Source organism: Macrobrachium rosenbergii, chromosome 10 (assembly GCF_040412425.1).
Source record: "Macrobrachium rosenbergii isolate ZJJX-2024 chromosome 10, ASM4041242v1, whole genome shotgun sequence".
Classification (NCBI taxonomy): Eukaryota; Metazoa; Arthropoda; class Malacostraca; order Decapoda; family Palaemonidae; genus Macrobrachium; species Macrobrachium rosenbergii.
In genome coordinates, this window is record NC_089750.1 from 65,913,102 (window position 1) to 65,926,069 (window position 12,968).

General features: G+C 36.2%; 1 long non-coding RNA gene across 3 annotated transcripts in view; it reads left to right on the forward strand.

Moving 5' to 3' along the window:
- Positions 1–12,968, forward strand: part of LOC136842740 (uncharacterized) — a 14,697-nt gene continuing 1,729 nt past the window's right edge. For 2 of the 3 annotated variants that reach the window (XR_010854337.1, XR_010854338.1), the window contains exons 1-4: positions 1–45; positions 2,953–3,043; positions 3,256–3,405; positions 12,729–12,924. This is a non-coding gene — a long non-coding RNA (uncharacterized lncRNA). The remainder of the gene's footprint in view (positions 46–2,952; positions 3,044–3,255; positions 3,406–12,728; positions 12,925–12,968) is intronic. The other variant, XR_010854339.1, reaches the window with a different exon arrangement.

A 12,968-nucleotide genomic window follows, 5' to 3' on the forward strand; every position in this document is an offset into this window, starting at 1 on the left:
TTTTGGTCAAGAGGAAGTTGTCAGATGAGTGTGGATAGCAGGAAGGTAAGTGGTAGTCCTAAGTTTTCGTTTTCGTTTTTTTTTTTTGTTTGTTTAAATAGTGCTTTGGACTTTTAATTTAATGTGGTTCACGTTTTCTGGTGCCAATATTGGAGGTTTTGAGGTTTTCGATAATTCTACGTTTTGGTAGTGTACAGTGTTTTACGTAATGCATTACATGGAGGGTATGCATTAGTTACGGGAGTGGATTTCGTCATTGTGTAATTTACTTTACGCTTTTAGGCCAAAAACTATTTTTGAGTGCTGTCAATAGAAACTATAAAATGTGGTAGTTAAACTAGTCTAGACTGTTTTGTGTAGTGGAAAATGTCTTTCCTAGAAATGAAATCATTCACGGGGTTCGTCTTAGCCGGTTTATTTTGCCTAATTTTTAAAAGTAGGGTGCACTTAGACGTGGTGATTTCGATAATTGTGTGGTCCTCGTACCAAAGACTTTAATAGCTAGAACAGTACAATACACAAATGTATATTTTGAAAGTTAATCGTAGAAACTTTCTATTAAGGCCTCTATTTTTAATTTAATGATTAGAAACTATATCAAACTGTCCATGGCTCATTATTAAACGCTTGGTTGATTAGTGTCCTCTCGTGTATATTTCTCGAAATTATTTTAACACTAGTCTAAATTACTCTAATTGTCCTTTACAATCTATTTTTATATTTACACGGGTTAGTACAAAATACCTGCCGGCGTTCCTTAGTTCCAAGGTAAATATTCCTGGATTTATATAATGTCAGTAAATTAAATTGCAGTGATTTTCTTGGACGATATTTGGGAAGCGGTTAACTTTTACATAACTAATAAACGATCATTGTTCAGTTCTTGGAAGTTGCCTATTGGTGTGGTATCATGAGTTTTGGCCGGCTATAAAAAGCGTTCGCAGGGAAATCCAGGTACCTCTTATTGTAAATGTCTTGAGGCGTATTTCGCTGTGGAGAAGATCCGTGGGTCTGGGTTGTATGGATTTGAGGCAACTTCGTGAGTTCGTTCGTACGATAATTTCGGCAGCAAGCGCAGCTCATGAAACATTTAAATAAGAGCTTTATGCTTTCGGGGTTATTCTGGTTATCGGTAAAAGTGAAAATTGTTATTGTAATCCACGCTAGTTTGTGAAGGTAGGTTTGGGAATCAGTTAATTTAAAAAGCCTTGGAAGTCGGGAAATTTATATCTACTCAACTGATGGTAGTTTGAAGTTTGCAATTACTAGCTTTGTTTTATAGAAAATGGTAAGGAACAGAATAAATGTTACGAAAATTAGGACTTAAAATTTATTGCAAATTTAAGTAAACCCAAAGACAACAGATATTAACGCTAAAGGTCAGCCTTGTGAATAGAAACGACCATCTGAAAACTCAGTTGCTAATGTGCTAGTCAGCTAAGTGTTTTGCATTAACTAATAATCAGATTAGGATTAGGTACCGTTCGGGTAGCTGTTAAATTCGATAATTCTGCCGGAATTATAAGAATGCTTGCCGGGCAGAAACTGCGATTTTAGATGAAGCCTGCAAATGGTGAAAATTACTTCTGTTCGTTTTGCTGTCCCTCAGATTCATTTAGTCTAGAAACTTGTGTAAATTGAGAAGTGGCTACTTAGGTAGCGAAATGATAGGCATTTTGATATTGCTTTATATTCTCGTTCCACGTTAAACCAGTCAAGTTCGCTAGTTGTTGCGAAAAACACGCCAGTCAAAGTTAAATGATCCTTTATATTTTTGGGAGAATTTCTCCACCAAAGGAAGAGCTACTTTTGCTGAGGTCTAGTTCTCACCATACTTGGCATGGCACTGGGCATTTACGGAGATACGAAGTAAATTTTTTCCTCTAGTAGGTTTGCTTGGGAATGTCTCGTCACGGACACTTTGTTCTAGTTAATTTGGGTAGATCCAAGTAGTAGCTCCTCGGCGGTGATTTCCTTCTAACTTTTTCTACAGTTTTTTGGTTGCTAATTATGGATTTACCTGCAATTTTTGTCGCACGAATGTAATTAACCTGTCAAGGGGTTTCCATGCGCGATCTTCACAAGACAGAGCACGGGTACGTCTTTGGAACGGTTCATATCCCGTCCAGCAAGTGCAATAACTTAACGTATGAGTAGCCTCCCCCCTCCCCCCCCCGGGGCCAGTACTAAACACGGCGAAATGCATTTAACTTTCTCCTGCTGGCGGATGGCTCCCTCTGTTTCCCCTCCAGAGGGCGCCTCCTCAACGTCAACATGTCCGCTCCATTAGTCCTCCACCACCCAAAACCCCTAATTCCCACAGTCCCCTTTTACTGTTGAGTAGCTAGTTGACTAAGTTGGCCGACGACACTCACCGCCAGTATCAGAAGCCCTGAAAGTGTAGAAAAAAACCTGTTTCAAAGGCAAAAACAGGCGCGGAGCTAGTACTTTGAATTACCTTAATCTATCTTCTGATAGTCTGAAAAACTTAACTTGTTAATGCTTTGTATTGTCTTGCGTGGAAATAAGCATGAATGTACGTAATTACTGTAATTTCCTTTACGATGTCAGTGATGATTTCTATACAAATTGACTGGATGTTAGTCATGACCATAATTCTCCCCACGCCCCCTTTAGTCTTCCAAATCTGTTGTAGTTTAAATTCCTGAATTGTCATTTGCCGCACTTTCATTTAATGGCATAGTTAAGCTAGTTTAATATGTAAATACGTGTAAAACTAAGTAATGACCCCTCAGGGCCCGTTAAGTCTTTAGGCCAATAATGGTTTTAAATCAGTTAATTTATATTTTCCCTGCTTTGTCTTATTGGTTGCCAGCATTCAAAGGTTAGAACAGGAATTTTGACTTAATGTTCATTTTTTCAAGTTCGCATGATTTAAGAGCCAGTGATCTTTTCCGATCTGAGTATATACAGTATTTCACTTTTCCGCAGGAACCAAAGGTCCGTACCTAATCAAACATTGCACAAAGCGTCTTTGGGAAGTCAAGGATGATTTGGTCTACACACTTGCAAGAACTTAACGGTAAGTTCACTGAACTTGTCACTAATCTAGGACCTGAGTAATCTTAAATTTTTTTTTCCAAGTTGATCCCCTTTAAGGTTGTGATCACGTGTCCAAAGAGCTAGGCTGACTTAAAGTTGTGTGCAGCGGACCACTAAAATATTTAGGATATATTGTAGCGTCCGCAGATTTGACCCGGCATGTATTATGTTAAGTGGCATTTCCATTTCCAGATTGTTTGGAACCGCTTTTACGTGAGTCATAACTCGTTCTGATGATTTTAATCCTTAGTAAAACGCGAAGGAAGAACAAGGATTAAATGCACTTGGACGCCTTCACTTGATGGATAAAAGCTTAAAGGTTTGAAGTGGTGTTAAAATCTGGTAATTTGTATAATTTATTGTATGTAATTATAATTAGTTGACAAACTGGTGGTATTTACTTCATCCTTTGGTGTTGGGTGTTCCTTGTAGGTTCCGAAGAAATAACTGAAATTTTAACTAAATCTATAAAAGTAACATTTCACTACGGTATATGTTAACGAAGGTGGTTGTTTCAGCTTAACCCTTAAAAATAAAATACTTTTTGTATGTTAACTCGAGAATCTAAGCAATCTTGTTTTAATTTTCATTAATTTTCATTAATTTTCAATTTTCATTAAACTGAATATCAACTTGACACAAAACAATTTTTAAGTAGGGTTAATTTTCTGAACTTCGTTCAGCTAAAATTCAGGAAAAATAAGTTTGTATATAACTTAATGAGCAATATGAGCATTCCATGGATTTTGCAGAAACTGCAGCGGACAAAACTATGTAGGTTTTTTGAGCTGTACACTAAATTCCGCGATAGATTGCTAGACAAATTGGATGCCACACCATGCAATTGTTATAAAGTTTTATAGGAATTCCGTAGCATATATTTGCCATATTTTCATTTAGTGCATATTTGGAAAAGCGTTACGTAACATTAGAAATAAGAAACCGTAGCCTACATGAGTAAATTGTAAAATAAAATTAAAGCTCATGTGAATTATAGGGATCAGTGATATCTGACAGCAGCAGTGAGTCGAACTATATGGTCTGGCGATTTAAATTTCTGTAGTACCGAGACAATTTTCTGTGGTATGAAGCCCCTATGAAACCTCAAAAATTAAATCTTAAGCTAATGCAAACAAACACTAAAGCAAATCGAAGTATTCAGTTTAAAATTAGGTTGACTAATTTGATTTAGAGGACTTAGTCTCTAGTAACCTGTGGCATCTTTATAGTTTCTAGTACTAATCTGTCCTTTTTCAATAAGAGGAATTAACACATCGTACTAATCTGTCCTTCAATAAGAGGAATTAACGCAATGACGATGCTAAATAACCAGCGTATATTGGTGTAAACTGGCAGAAAGAAAGATTTCCTGAAGGGCGGATCAAATTCTCACAAGTTCAGTTCAGAAAACAAATGCCGTTAAAGGTTCTGAAATGGTAATCCTACATCTGTAAAATGTCGACGAGAAGTTAAGCTCTGTTTTTGCATCAGTTGTAGAAATTGGTAGGAACTGATTTGAAAATCTTGCTGTAATGAGGGACGTTAATTCTGAAGCGTAAGTCACCTGTGAAGTGTACAATCTGCACTTTTATCCGATTCTCTCTGAAAGCACTTTAGTTTGAAAAAGCATTTCTCCAATGCTGCTAGATGTAGTGTTCACCTGTTCTGTTACTAGAAAATTTGTGCCACCAGTTTATTCTACGTCAGGAACATTAAACTGCTAAGGCTTCAACATTATGGTAACAAGGAGGTAGGTGATTGTTACTATACCTTTCAAGATTAAATTTGATATTTAGTCCGTGCAATAAAGCTATAGAGTCGTGATTGTACGGGAGTACATTCGTGGACTGAATTAGTGATTAATATGGTGTTGATGTCTTGTGTCGAAACTGAACGTGAAAATACTAATTAGTTTTTTATATTACTGTTCGACATAGCTTCTGACACCCTATAGTGTTTACCTATAGTTGGAAATGTAGCATTATGATGCTCCTCGGCTATCATTTGTAAATCTGTCACGATTATTTAAAGTCGTTAGTACCTACTTTTATGCGAAGAATAGCAGGATTAGCCAAAAACCGTCGTACATGAAGGTTGTCCAGGGCCTAGTTTAGCAGCTCTGGTATCGTTAGCATAGGCAGAATTCTAGTTGAACCTTGACCAAATGAACCTTGACCAAATGACCCGTGAAGTCTCTTGCCCAAGGATTGACAAGAGGCGGCCTGACAGGAATTCCTGTGTTCAGTGTTTCACTCGTCTCAATAGGTTCCAGATAACTGGAAAGGTTCCTGACCCCCCTCCAATGCTGGATCGTGTTCCAAAGGTCACTTTTCTGTAAAACTATTAAAACTGGTTTTTGGTAAAACAATCATTTCAGTCTAGGAACTCTTTAATTAACTATTTTGCACCACCCTGTAAGAGCTGTAATTTAGCTTACGTATCTCGAGTTGCTGCTGTGAGTTGCTGCTGTATGTAGAAATTTTTCAACTTGAGTTTACGGAAGCATTTCACTGTGCGGCGTAGTTGTGGGGAGGGGGCGGTCGACGACTCCTGTGTATTTGTCTTTATAGTGAGAGTTTACTTGGCAAGTCAATGACATTTTCGGCTTGTGTGATCATAGGAAGTTGTTGTAATGTAGCCTCGCCCTTCCCGTCGTTTTGGTATCTGCTGTAACTAGGTTTTTTGGGAAGTTACCCATCTCTTCCTACGTTGGAAACTTTAGAAATGGCTGTAGTTTCTCATACCCTATTATCTTACTGCTGGTAATATACTGAAGCCATTACAACTAGCTTTATTAGTAATATAAATTTTAAGTGCTTGTTTTCATTTTTTCGTGTTTTACATAGTTTTTCAACCTAATTTAGTGGGATCACTTTTAAAACACTTTAAGAATAGCACTAGAAAATTTTTAATCGTAATATTTATTCAATCAAAATTCACTAATACATTTAGACCATTTCAGGGCAGATATTTCGCTTCTATTTAAGCTTGACTCCTTGGAAATTCGTCTGCCACTCAGTTACCAAACATAACGTTGCAAAAACCCTTAAGTCCTAAATTTTCAGCGAAAATAAGGTTTATGTACTTGATATTTCTATAACTGGCTTTTAAATTACCGTTTATATATAGAATATCCTTAATGATGAGCCATTCACAAGACAGTTCTTTACAAGAGTTCGAATTACTTCGTTGCTTGTGGCTGTTTTAAAATATTTAGGTTTCGTAACGTAACTGATGATAATTTTGTGCAAATGAATAACTTTTATCATTCCTTTCTCGCGCTATAGAATTTAATTTAGTGCAGCTAACGTACGAGTACATTCAGATACCTTCGGTATTACCTAAAACGGGAATATACTACTTTGTATCTCCTGTAGTTATCCTAATTGACACCAGGTGACCTAAGCAGAGAATGGGAAATGCCTCTTCCAAATGTGGCTGTATCTAATAAGCCAATAAGCGGTAAGTAAATGGTACAATTTTTTTTTCTTAACATTGTAGTAGCAAAGATAACTTCTCTCAAATCCATTCATGCTTTAGATTCTGAAGCTTGGAATTGAGCTACTTTTATTGTGCTGGACATAATCATAACCACTACTTGCTCTACTAATGTTATTCAATAGTACTAGCTAACCTTTTCTCGTGCTATCACTGCTGCTACTGTTAGGCTATTTTTCCATATTTGGTGTCACATTCTCACAAAAATACCATCACCTGACATGCTGGTTTTTTCGGGCTGAAGCTGTTTACCTTACACACACACACACACACACTCTCTCTCTCTCTCTCTCTCTCTCTCTCTCTCTCTCTCTCTCTCTCTCTCTCTCTCTCTCTCTCTCTCTCTCTCTCTCTCTCTCTCTCTCAGGATTCCATTGAATGTGTCTAGACAAGGCTTACAGATGCTTAAGTTGGTTTCGTACACAATTTAGTGTCGATCAATACCACTTAAATATAGCGTCATCATTTATCAACGTTATACGCTAAAAATGACGACTGCTTAATTTCGTAATTAAGAACTTAGGTTAATGGTATTCATTCCTCTCCATTGAAAGTTCATTAAATTATACATCTGGACGATTTCAGCATATATTTTGCACTTCGATTTCAGTTTCTTTCTTGGATATCCGTCTGCCACTTTACTTTTTATCAAACGTACCGAGCGAAAACTTTTGAAACCAAGTTCTCGGCAAAAATAGACATTTCTTCATACACATCACTAAGATATTTTAAATTGCTTTCTGTGGATAGAATACCAAATTCTACTGTATAATGGGACATAGATAAATTAGACAAAAAAAATTTTCGTACAAAATATCGGTACGATGTTACTTTAAGGTATAAGTAGTTTCGTAACACTAGCTTAGTAGAATTTGATTGCTAATGAATCAGTATTTTATTCTTCACTACTAATGTGGCATAAGTAAAACTAGCATAATTTGCATGTAATCAAAAGTATCTTCGGTATCAACTGAAAGTTGCCAATTACTATGAAGTATTTGTATTTTTTTAGTCGCCTTAACTGTCATTGGATCTGCTCTTTCAAATATGGCTGTACCTATCAGATTGAAAGTAGGTACTTCAGTTTTTCTTCTCAAACACAGAAAAGGCAAAGAAAGCTCCTCCCTTTAAAGCCATAACTATTCCTCTTTCCTTCACAAATACGTCTCTGCATTACCTGTTGAGGCTAAAGTTTTTGATGTTCTGTTAATGGCTGGTTGTCTAAATAACTATCAACCTTTTTAGTGTTGCTCCTAAAAATGTTTTGACTCACTACTACTACTACTACTACTACTACTACTACTACTACTACTACTACTACTACTACTACTACTACTACTGTCATCCTTTTTCATTGTTTGTAGTAACTTGCGCTTCTCGTCCTTTATTGCGTTACTGTTGGTACTAATGTATTATATTACCAATTGCTTTGGCATTTAGAAGGATTTTAGAAGGATTTCAGAAGGATTAACATAATTTCTCTCCCCCCCCACCGCCAACGGATTTCCACCTAGGGTTAGACCTTACTATAAAGGTTGAAATTTGACGTGGAGTGTCGGGCATGTTATTTCGAAATGGACCCATTATTTCTCAACTTCTGATGCTAAACATGACAGCTTAATTTCAGTCCAAATTCTTAGTTATTTAATTTCTATTGAAAGGTCATTAAATTATACACATGGGCGATTTCAGCGTACTATGGATTTCGATTGGTTTGGTCCCTAGAAATTCGTCGGCCTCCCATTTTTACCAAACGTACTTAGCAAAAACCCATTAAAAAAGTTTTTATAAAAAAGCCTTATAGAATTAACTTCTTTTAATTTCTACAAACTACAGAATATAAAATTTGTATGAAAGACCATTAATAAAATTTAAAGTTTCTCGCAAAAGGTCCTCCTACGGTTTTGTTCCTTGCCATTTTAAATTACGTTTTAGTAGTTCATTGATACTTGCTAAACAGAATTTGAAAGCTGATTCATCAGTATTGTATTTGCTCTATCATCCATTTCTAACGTGACATAAATAAAATTCAGCAGATTGTATCTTGGTGCGTTTTGCTAGTATCACTACTAGCAAATTTGCTGTTATTTAATGAACTACTGCCCTTTACTCGTACTATTACTACAAATGTTTCTGCTGTTTAACGAGGTGCTACTGCTGTCTTTACGCACTACTACTACTACTACTACTACTACTACTACTACTACTACTACTACTACTACTACTACTATCATCGTTGCTATTGAAAGTTACTAATACTATCGTTTCTGCCATTGAAAATTACTACAAATGTTATTTTGACAGTACTTCAGCTACTAAATATTCCTATTTTTGTTTTTAATGACCTACCGTTACTTTCCTTTTGCCAGTGCTACTACTGTTGCTATTGAACAGTTATTACCGCTATTGAGCAACCTGTTAAAGCCATCCTTTTACCAGTAACTACCACTATTACTACCGTCCTTTCGCCTTTGCTACCACTGCTACAACTGTTCTTGCTGCTATTGACCGAGATAACACTATTGTCCCTTTGCCGCCGCCGCCACCACCACCACCACCACTACCACTACCACTACCACTACCACTACCACGTAACAATAATAATAATAATAATAATAATAATAATAATAATAATAATAATAATAATAATAATAATAATAATAATAATCATTACTGCTACTGAATTAGCTAACAGACTTTCGCTCTCTGCTGTTTGTTTCCTAGTATGTTTTTTTTTCAGTTTTCTAAAACTAAAATGTTCTATGGTGTCAGCAGCCTCTCTACAGAGCACACATTACCAATCTTCATTCCTGCTTCTGTATTGTACTTTCAGATCTGCCTTCTTAACAATGATGGCCTCTTTGGGTATTTATTTTTTCAGAGCAATACATTTTGCCATTTGTCTACAAAATTGAACTTTGTCGATCCTGCTATTCATTTGACTATTTTTTTTATCCACTTTTAAATCATCTTTGTGGAATCCATACTTCTGTAATTTGTTGCGTCTTCCATTTGATTTTTCTTAAATATTTCTTAAAATACTCTCCCCAGCAAATCTTCGGCAACTGCGGATGACATTTCCACATACTTTTTTAATTTCCTGCAGCATATATAAAGTTTTTCTTGTTCTGACCTATGCTTTAGTTGTGGCCTCCTTTTTCTGAGTGCCATTCCCTTGAGTATTAAGCTCCTTTACTGTTTCAGTGCTTCTGTTCTTAGCTTTCATGTAACTTAACTGTTTTCTTTTTCCTGTTACCATTGTTGCAGACTTTTGTGGACTGGTGGTAATATTAAATTGTTTAGTACTTCCAACTACGACAATTGCTTAAACTACCTCTACCTTTTTCTTATTACTGGGTAACATTAAATCATCGACGTATATCAATGCATCTACTCTCATATTCCTTGTTATGGGAAAAAAGCACGTTAAAACGAAGAAAAAAAAGTGTTAATATCGCATATTTCAATGTTATTCCTTATTAGTGTTAGTATCTCTTATTTCAATGTATTCACTGTCAAAAGTGACTAATTTTTACCCATTTATTATACCTTTAACACTATTCTCTTATTACCCCCATCGGACTGTTAGTTATTGCCTTACCTTAACAATTTAATTTGTAACAATCTTTGCAGCACTTCTCCTTATCCTCCTTCAAAACATTTTAATACAGCCTTTCAGTCATGACATAAAGGCTACCATATGCAAGTGGAAGTCTCCAAGTTTCTGTTACAGTCAACTACATTTACCAATTTGCGGTGGTCTGTTGTAGATATTCTCCCCCCACCCCCCACCCCCTTACCCTTATTCCTCTAGCCTGGAAGCAATTAATGTTGACACTGGTCTTGTCCTTAATTTTCATTAATGTAGCTTCCTCAAATTAGTTCTTAATAAATAGGCCTTTTCTGTTGTCAATCTGTAGCACAGGCTACACGAGCGATTTTTCGTGTAGGCCTATTCTTGATCTCAGGGTTTCCACCATCAGTAAAAACATCCAACCAGATACGGTGTTTATTTCCCATTACCTTCTCAACCACTTAGCTGCGGAAATCTTTTAGTTTTAATAGTCTTTCTTGGCTACATCGTATATTGATTTGTATATTTACTGCCTTCTGATTTCTAATACCGCCTTTCCTAATTCTTCTTTCATCCCTCCCAAGATATGCCTTTGAATTTCCCAAATGTTAATATTACTTAAATTATCCCATTCGTGTGTTATTTCGATTTGAATCTGTCATTGATCGTGGCCATTGCTCTCATTCTGTTTTTCATGCCCTGTGAAATATTTTCCAGTGTCTTATTAGTCATCCTTTCTTTGTTCCTAGCATTTATTTATGGATTCGAGGATTTCACCCATCTCTTGTTGGGCAGTCATCCTGATCTCATGAACTGTTCTGATTACCTTAATACCTTGTTCTCTGGCCTCTTCTAGTTTTTATATATTCATATTAAACTTTCTTGAATCCCTTGAAGTCTCCTTACTGGTATATTGCTTACCTTCAATCTGGTCTTTTGTATTTTTTTTAAAAGCGTTTTCTTGCTTTTTGATTGTCCTGCTACAACTTTTCATTCTATTGACCTTAACATGCCATTTTGTTTACCCGTCTTTCAAATCCTCTTTCTTGTACCCCATTAGAACTGCTTCTTTTGTTCCCACTTTGAATCTTTCTAAGTCCAGTATTGTTGTCTCTCCTCTAAGCTGGTTATTTATTATGTTTTAGGCTATTTCTATTATCTTAGCACTGTGATCTATTTGTTAATTCATCCCTGTAGGGCGTTACTATTTTTGCCGCCTCTACGTTGATGGCTTTTATTTCTCGTTTATCAGCCCATACTCGTTTGATTTCTCACTTCGTCCATACGCCGATACATTTTCGTGTGCATTCAGCAGACCTATACTAATCTTGATCTCAGGGTTTCCACCATTTGTAGTAATATCCACCCATGTATGGTGACTAACTTATTTCCCATTCCCTTTTCATCACTTTGTTGTGGAAATCTACCATTCTTAATAGCCTTTAATACCTTAATCGTTTAGTGATTTGTATGCACCCTCTTTTTAGCCTTTATTGACCTTGAGAAGCAAGCACTACTAATGCTTGACTAATTTTACTACCTTCTGACCCGGCATACTACCTTTCCTAATTCTTCTTTCCTTCCTCCTTAGATGTGCCTCGGTAGAGCAAAGTGTGCTAGGTCTAACAGTATCGATTATCTCCTTCATTGAATAGATTTTTTACTTAAGGCCTCTGTTCACATAATTTATTTATGCTCCTTCTCACTCCGTTATTTTAATAACGTCCCTCTAGTGTTCCTCTCATGCAAGGCATTATGTTCAATCTGCTTTTCCTACGTAATACATATTTCCCGGTTTATCTCACCTGGCGCACATTCCTGGTTTATCCCACCTGGCATCGTTTTGTCCGTTATCTGATTTCTATGTTCCAATTTCTGCATTATCTCCTCTGCCTTAACATATTTGATAATTTCTCCGCCACTTTGCTTTTTCAGACATGAGTTCTATGAAATTTACCAACCGAAAACACCTCCAAAATCACCTTTTGGTCCATTCATTTTGAAGTTCTCTCCTGTCTTACGTTTTCCTCCCATCCACTTTCTTGTTAGTTTGCATATCACTTTTTCATCCAAGCATGGAATTATTGTTTGACATTCTTATAATTAAATGTTGGAACAGTATCTACAAATGTGTGTTAAATAATACGGTAATGGTATGTGAGAGATATAGACTAATGATTGCCGTACGTCAAGTTTGCTTATCCTAGCTAGTCAACCCAAAATATGCAACTATTTTGCAGTGGCCGTTATATACACATTAAAACAAGAATTTGGTAATAGTCAATAATTATTCAGTGGATATCTAGCATTCAAGTGAAAAGGTACTTGTAGCTATTCTGACAAGTCCGGGAATATTCATTTCAAAGTACCCGGCATATTTCATTCTGCATGCATTTTAAAACGAGTCAATAGTGGATATCCAAGTATGGTGATTCATACGACGTATTTATTCAAAGTTTTGACATTTGTAAATTTTCTTTCATCAGCTTAATTTGGGCAACACTAGCCTACTGTGATTACTGTCATTTCATAGGTATACAATATACCATTTTTTGTCTTTCTAGTATACTATAATTTCCTTTGAATTTTCCAGATGTTGAACTCGTGACAACTTGCTACAGAACTTGACCTTCGTCTAGTTGATGACAGTGCCAACAGACGTAGACAGGTCAACTTGCAAAGAAGTACTGTAACCATAACGACATTGATAAATTGTTCAAATGGCGAATTTGCAAGTGTGAAACGGGACCGGAGTCTCTCTTTTTTTTCATCCATGATATGACGACTAGGTAAGAAAACATTTTTGATGTGACAATCCATACTAGTAGGCCTG